The 8,621-nt window shown below is 39.5% G+C and overlaps 1 pseudogene; it reads right to left on the bottom strand.

The window, feature by feature from the left end:
• Positions 1–6,828: 6,828 nt before the first annotated feature.
• LOC129881286 (5S ribosomal RNA) lies at positions 6,829–6,948 on the bottom strand (annotated as a pseudogene).
• Between the last annotated feature and the right edge of the window lie 1,673 nt (positions 6,949–8,621).

Raw genomic sequence — 8,621 nt, 5'->3', positions numbered from 1 at the left:
GATGGAAGAATCTGAACTAGCGGCGGGGAAACGATATGAGATTATGTACCCAGAGTATTATAAGATACGTTAAGGAAATTGTAACAAGGGCTTAAGCAAAACAAGTAGGGTTACTTAATTACCAACTGATGGCGCACTTGTATACCACAGTTCTTCAACATAGTACCAGTTAACGATAGGCAGACAATAGAATGTCTATATGGGCCAGTGGGGGAGGGAATTTCGACACCACTTGGCAGCGAACTTTAAGGATTGAAAAGCAAAATCCAAAGGATGGAGTGCTAGTTAAAGTTTGGAAAAAAAGGACTATACGAGGCTAAGGATTCCCAAATTATCAACGACATTACGCACCTATGCTATATTCTTCAAGAGTAGGGTACTATACGGTTTATTGCGAAAAGGCTAATGAATCAGCCTATTTGCCTTTAAGCAAGACCACCTATGCAGCTGGAACTAGGTGAAGTTATAGGACAAGGAGGTAGTAAGGTTCCGTGAGGCTTTCTCAACTAATATCTCAGATAGAGGGACTTCAATTATAATTAACATCTTGAGATCAGTCCAAGAAGAGATCGGGAGCACAGATAGGTCTTAGTACCACATTTTTCCCTCATGCTGTTAAATAGACTGAGCGCACTATTTGACGCTAGAAGATATGTCGCAAGCCAGGAGATTTACTTCGAAGGTAGCTGGGATGATTATCCATCACTCATCGAGTTGCCTACCATAATGGCTACTACTCCAGTATCCCAATGGCCCCATATAAGACTGGTAGAGCAAGATGTATAAGTCCTCTATTAGATGGGGTGATGTTAGAGAGACTAAGCTATAGGGCCCCAACATGATTGATCAAGCTAAGGATTAGCAACCTAGAGTCGAAGAAATAATATACAGATAATCTCCATCGACATACAAAGTTCAAATTGATGATTGAATGTTCATAACAGGGTCACCCAAAAAAGGAAACTTAACCCAAAATACATTGGATCTTGTCAAGTTGTTCATAAGGTGGGAAAAGTTGCCGGTAAGTTGAGCTTACCACCTGATTAGAAAACTATACGCCCAGTCTATTTGATAAGAATGTTTCGCAAAGGTACTGATGAGCCACCCAGAGTAAGTTCCATAGATGATGTCCAGAAAATGGAATCATACGAGGAACAACCTATCACCATCTTAGATCGGCAAACTAGAAGATCGTAGACTAAAGACGTGCCTTCCATCAAAATACTGTGGCAAAACTAAAACTAGAAAGAGAATGACCGAAGAAGCTGAAAAGAACATAAAACAAAAGTATTCGCACCTATTCCCGATGTCTGCAGGTAACCCCAACTCCTGAAATTCATATATTAAGTACTTGGATAGAAGTATGTGTTATGGAAACAATAAAGAATCTCCCTACGATTTGTATAAGGTGCTAAAGGAAGTTTTGTTTAACATTCAGGGACGAACGTTCTAAAGGGTGGAAGGATGTTACACCCCACACTTTTAAACTCAGAATGTCTTATAAGTTCCTTAGACATTATCATGTGAGCCGAATACGCTACGACACTATCAAATGACTCTAAGGAAGAGAGAATGTGATACCCCATAGTAGAGAAGGTTGGAAATAGAGTCATAAGAATCCGTAAGGAATTGAAGGCCAAGTAATGAGTCGTAGGACTCGACTTACCTACGTAAGCTACTAACTTAGAAGTCTTACATACTTGAGCTACTTGAGGACATACCAAGCTTACGTAGCACGGATTACATAGGCTCTTAAAATAGGATGAGATTACGAACCCACGAGGAAGGGAACAAGATGACATGTGGCCGCTAATGGAGGAGTGACAAGTGGATGCACATCAAGCAATAAAGTGACCCACCTACTTGGAGTCAAGTAGATGACCCACCTGCTTGGGGGGAGGTGGACCCTATTGCCATGTGGCAGCCCCTAAGTGGTTATATAGTTATGGTGGTCCAATAAGGGTTGGACACGTGTCACCCTTAGAGGATGAAACGTGTCACCTCCTAAACCACCCTACATATTTATGTATTGTGACTAAGAACTTCAGTTCTTAGCCAAAACAGCAGCCAAAGAGAAGGAAAGAAAACGTGAGAGAAGAAGAAGAGAAAGTCAGCCATGTTTTGGAAAAATTAAGGTAAGTTTCTAATTTTTCCTCCGTGAATTAATTATCTACGGTGTTTCTCAAAAATGTGGAGGTGTATACATGTATCTTACGATGCCTACAGAATAATAACTTTAGCTTTACACTTGAAACAAACAAGAGAAAGTTGAAACGAAAACTCTAGGAATAAGAGGAGGGAGCTACGAGTTTGGCCCTTTGGAGGTGAGCCTATTACTTTCGTTTTGTGAATTGATTATTTTAGGTATCCCACGGTTATATAATAGTGTTTGATAACCAAAAATTCCAATTTGGGGCAGCGGAGAAGGGACATAAATAGCCCGCTCAATTTCAGCACGTTTGAAGAAGTTTCGAGTTGCAATTTGGCAGTTTTGGCCAATTTCGGATAAGGTAAGGTTTATCCTTTTAGTTTAGAATTTATGGTGATGTTATGGAGTGTATTATATGCCTTTTCTGTGGCTGGGAACATAAAAATGGTATAGGAATGCTTGATATTGAAGACAATCCAAATTGTAGTCGTTATAGTTGAATTATCGTCGAAGTAAAGTGTTGTTCTTGTGAGGTGTTGTTGAAGGGGTGTGGTGTGTTGTTTCAGGGCCTAAATGTGTTCTAAAAGGGGTAGGGGTGCTTCTGGTTGAAGCCAAATGACCCCTCATTTCATAAAATTTAAGGTTCTACAAAACAAAGGCTACACATCCTATTTTGGTATGGTAGCTTCGAATGAATCGTTTGGAGATTATGTTGTATATTGTTGATGTGAACTGCTTAAACATATGTTGCAGGTTGTTGGTTGGTTGTAGGTATTAATAGTGGAATTGGAACTTCGTATAGGGCACATTATAGGGGAGGTGCTGCTCGATTTTCGTAAACTCTTTAACTAGTTAAGGAACTAGTCAAGAAAGCAAGCGAAGGGTTGAGTTCTATGAATACTTATGTGTAGCCTAAGGTGATGGAAAGCTAAGAGTGGTTGATATTCTTATCACTTTCATGTTGAATAGGTTCAAAGTACGATAAGGAAAATAGGATAAAGAGTAACTCATAAGAGGTATGTGAAGCTCTCTCATGGCATGTTTTTGACATAAGTATGTAAATCCTATCTTTTCTCTTCCTTTTAGCATGTCTTAATTGTAGGCCATGGATGATGAAAGCTTTGGGGCAACTTCAATCTTAGGTTCTGAATATGACTTCAGGACTCTGAATCACTTCTGGATGTTAAGACTTTTAAAGTAGTTAAACTCCTACTCCTCGAGTCTTCTATATAATTGTGTAACGATTGATTCGACTAAGCTCTTTTTCATAAAAAGAAAGGCTCTGAGATAACCAACGCTCGGACTACTATAAGATATTTCATACTGGTATAAGTCTAATATTTGCAAAACTCTCTTTTACATAGTCCTTAGTGACATTTAGAGGGTATACGTCAGATATTTTCTGCCCTGATCTCCAGGGATGATTCACCTGATGACTTCATTAATTCTCCGATAATTATTTAAACTGTGTTTTGTTTCTCACTACTCTACTCGTGTATACTGTAACACTTCTTTCATCATGCCCTGGCCGGGAATAGTAATCATGCACAATCCATATCATTATTCATCGTGCTCTCACTAGAGGGCCGGGTACGTATGTATATATATGATGATATGATGATGTGTTATAATAAGGAGGTGATGGTACTACATATATGATTCACCGGATCCCTGATAGGGCCGGGTATATTGAAAATTTGAGCATACATGATTTTACTTTTCCAAGTATCGGTTTCTGATTTGATATTTTATCCCCTGCTTCTCTATTTCAGATATGCCTCTAGTCGTATTGTGTTATATTTTACATATTCAGTATATATGTTGTACCGACCCCCCTTTTTTCGAGGGGGGCTGTGTTCATGGCCGCAGGTATAGATACAGGTTTTGGAGTCCGTCAGCTTAGGATTCAGCTCAGCTCAGCTGGAAGAGGCTCCATCATATCGGAGCCTAGCTTTTGGTACTGACCACTGATGTATAGAACTGTTTTGTCTATTCAGGGGTACGGCGGGGGTCCTGTCCCGCCTTATGTTGTCATTGATATTGTTAGAGGTCTGCAGACATGTATATGTGGGTTGTGTATGTCAGTTTGATTCAGCTGGGTCTACATGATGTATGATATATGTTATTATGTTATGGAAGCCTTGTCGGCTTGCGTGCCCTTTCATGAGGTGATACAAATGAAAGAGGCTACATGTTTATAAAAATGTTATCGCCCAATAGGGCTCTGATGCATGGCATTGTGTTGTTTATAGTCCGGTTTGACTTCACTTGATTTATATGCACTGTATGTCTATAGTTCGACTTGACCACAACTAATAGATATGTATACGAGGGTCCAAGTCGGACCCCAGTCGAGACCTACGGGGTTGGGTCATGACAGAAGTGGTATCAAAACAGTTCGTCCTTTGATTGTCTACAGACCGTGTCTAGTAAAGTCTTGATTATCGATGTGTTGTGCACCACATCTGTAAACAAGAAGCTACAAGGCATTTAGGATGTTTCCTTTCCCTTCACATCCGAGATCGTGCCATAGATCCGAGTAATAGGAAATCTCCTTATACTAACTTTGGATTTTAGCAGAAGAATGACATCGATAGAAAGAAGTAATTGACAACATGGAGAGTTACGAAGCACAGGTAAGTAAAGGCACGAAAGATATCTGTGAGGAAAGGTTTTGATATGTGATGGAAATGTAAAGTCAAAAAAAACTGAAAGGAAAAATAGACAGGAAGTGCAACAGATGCAGTTCGGAGTTGGACATACGAGGTAAGTCCATTATTTTTATACTATTATTGATATTGAAAGCCCTGTGTGGCTACAATATGAGGTGATGTTGAAAGACTTGTGTGGCTGTGATATGATATGAATATATATATGTGTTGGCCCTATGAGGCATTATTGGTATTTTCTGCGTGCAGGTTTTGGGATAAGTAACGAGTATAGAGGAAACTCTGCCGAAATTTTCCCAGAACAAGAAAAGTGAATAAAACATAGAGTCTTAATATGTCTTGGAAGTTGATACCAAGTACCCCCATTATGGTTAACTAAAGCCGTAAGAGGTACCCTTCAGGTCACTAATAAGGGATACCCTTTTTACTTGGGGAAGTTGGTTTTGGAGAAACAAAAGTCTACCTGAGTAATATAGTTCAGACCGCAGTATCTCCAGCCGCAATTATGTTGTAAAAAAGGGGAGAAGCTCAGGTAGAAGGATAAGATATCCAGTAATTGAGCTTCACTCTTTTTGAAAATACCAAGCCCCCGACTCCTATTGTAAATTAGATAAGTGGTTGATAACTCGAGGATAAACTCAGAAGGGGACCAAGTAGGTCAAGTATTAAAAGAAGTACTGTGATGTTTAAGAGATTCTGGTTTTTCCAACAATGGTTGGAAAGTGGTTTACGATAATAGTTTATAGTTCTCCACCGACTAATTGGGGAGATGACTTCTAACAGAAGCACCTCAAAGAGATGTCAGGAACTGAATATGAGTACGAACTAAAAGGGGGATATGTAAGTATGAATTGAACGGTGTGATACAATTATACATGGATAAAGTAGGACCACTAGTAAGGCGTAGTTGGTATATGCTGACTAAGTTAAAAACCTATGTTGGGTACACAGTAAGGGTAAGGTCTATAAGGTATAAAGGAGTAATGTGCATACACAACATCGAACCAAAAATAACAGAACTCTTAAGAGACAAAGACGACAAACTTAAGGAATAAATGGTGCAACTTCCATTCATCCCAAGAGACAAAGGATATAGGTTGGGAAAGCCACTACTCTAAGAGAACCTTGGACAATGAATGCCGGAATACAAATGTTGCCTAGTTAAAAGAAAATTTAGAACGGCTACAAGTATATATTAACTTTTTATAAAGATAAGTAGAATGTGGCCTTAGATGAGTTGTTCCATGGGTCCCATTACTCAAGTATAGATTAATAGATGAGGTGTCGCACTATGTGTGGGAAGGCTCCTGTTGCCTCGTGATTTAGCCAAGGTTCCGTACGTTGATAATCAGGTTGGAAAAAAAAATATGCAGAAAGACAGGGACATGATACAGTACCAAGTAGACTGGGGAAGGAGACTGGACGAATTTGAAACTGGGCATAGAGACATAGAGCAAGGTATAAGCGGATAAAGGTATAAGTACCCTCTAAAGAGGGGAAGCAAGTGAGAAAACTGCAAGGGTAAGATGGAGGCAATTGATATGGAAACATATTTGAGATGGATGCTTAAACTTCAATACGATCCTTTGTTGAACCAAGTTAGAAAGATCTGGAAGTCGTTAATAATTGGATAAAAGACAGAATGCTATGCAAGATAGTGTTAAGAAGTTTTCCACAAGACCTTGAATGACGTAATGCTAGAAGGTGAATGCGTATGAAAAGAAAAGGGTATAGCAATAAAAGGTTATCGAATAACTCAAGAGACACTACGAAGGATAATGACACCATGCTGGGTCAAAAGCCAAATGTTGGCTATAGAGTTGATCGCAAATGATATTGCGATAAATAAATAACCAAGTAAAAGAAATAGCAAGACTCCTATGGTAGGAGATAAGATGAGCAAGGAGTAAATAAGGAAATAGAAAGAAGTGCGACAAGGTATTTCTTGCACTCTCTCATATTCTCGTAAAGATAAAGAATGACACGAGAATGTATCAAGAAGGTGACCATGAAACGCGACACGAGGACTTCCCAGAAAGGTCACCCATCCTAGTATTTCTCTCACCCAAGCACGCTTAACTTCTAAATTCTGATGGAACTTAATACATTAGTGCTGGTATGATCACGCGAGATGGAAGAATCTGAACTAGCGGCGGGGAAACGATATGAGATTATGTACCCAGAGTATTATAAGATACGTTAAGGCAATTGTAACAAGGGCTTAAGTAAAACAAGCAGGGTTAGTGGATTACCAACTGATGGCGCACTTGCATACCATAGTTCTTCAACATAGTACCAGTTAACGATAGGCAGACAACAGAATGTCTATATGGGCCAGTGGGTGAGGGAATTTCGACACCACTTGGCAGCGAACTTTAAGGATTGAAAAGCAAAATCCAAAGGATGGAGTGCTAGTTAAAGTTTGGAAAAAAAGGACTATACGAGGCTAAGGATTCCCAAATTATCAACGACATTACGCACCTATGCTATACTCTTCAAGTGTAGGGTACTATACGGGTTATTGCGAGAAGTCTAACGAATCAGCCTATTTGCCTTCAAGCAAGACCACCTATGCAGCTGGAACTAGGTGAAGTTATAGGACAAGGAGGTAGTAAGGTTCCGTGAGGCTTTCTCAACTAATATCTCAAATAGAGGGACTTGAATTATAATTAACATCTTGAGATCAGTCCAAGAAGAGATTAGGAGCACAGACAGGTCTTACTACCACATTTTCCCTCAAGATGTTAAACAGACTGAGCGCACTATTTGACGCTAGAAGATATGTCGCAAGCCGGGAGATTTACTTCGAAGGTAGCTGGGATGATTATCCATCACTCATCGAGTTGCCTACCATAATAGCTACTACTCCAGTATACCAATGGCCCCGTACAAGACTGGTAGAGCAAGATGTATAAGTCCTCTATTAGATGGGGCGATGTTAGAGAGAATAAGCTAAAGGGCCCCAACATGATTGATCAAGCTAAGTATTAGCAACCTAGAGTCGAAGAAATAATATACAAATAATCTCCATCGACATACAAAGTTCAAATTGATGATTGGATGTTCATAACAGGGTCACCCAAAAAAGGAAACTTAACCCAAAATACATTGGATCTTGTCAAGTTGCTCATAAGGTGGGAAAAGTTGCCGATAAGTTGAGCTTACCACTTGATTAGAAAACTATACGCCCAGTCTATTAGATAAGAATGTTTCGTAAAGGTACTGGTGAGCCACCAGGAGTATGTTCCATAGATGATGTCCAGAAAATGGAATCATACGAGGAACAACCTATCACCATCTTAGATCGGCAAACTAGAAGATCGTAGACTAAAGACGTGCCTTCCATTAAGATACTGTGGCAAAACCAAAACTAGAAAGAGAATGACCGAAGAATCTGAAAAGAACATGAAACAAAAGTATTCGCACCTATTCCCGATGTCTACAGGTAACCCCAACTCCTGAAATTCATATATTAAGTACTTGGATAGTAGTATGTGTTATGGAAACAATAAAGAATCTCCCTACGATTTGTATAAGGTGCTAAAGGATGTTTTGTTTAACATTCAGGGACGAATGTTCTAAAGGGTGGAAAGATGTTACACCCCACACTTTTAAACTCAAAATGTCTTATAAGTTCCTTAGACATTATCATGTGAGCTGGATATGCTACGACACTATCAAATGACTCTAAGGAAGAGAGAATGTGATACCCCATAGTAGAGAAGGTTGGAAATAGAGTCATAAGAATCTGTAAGGAATTGAAGGCCAAGTGATGAGTCGTAGGACTCGACTTACCTACGTAA

The sequence above is a fragment of the Solanum dulcamara genome, chromosome 2 (genome assembly GCF_947179165.1).
Source record: "Solanum dulcamara chromosome 2, daSolDulc1.2, whole genome shotgun sequence".
Taxonomy (NCBI): Eukaryota; Viridiplantae; Streptophyta; class Magnoliopsida; order Solanales; family Solanaceae; genus Solanum; species Solanum dulcamara.
Note: the sequence above shows the minus strand (reverse complement) of the source record. Positions and strands in the feature narration are given on the sequence as shown.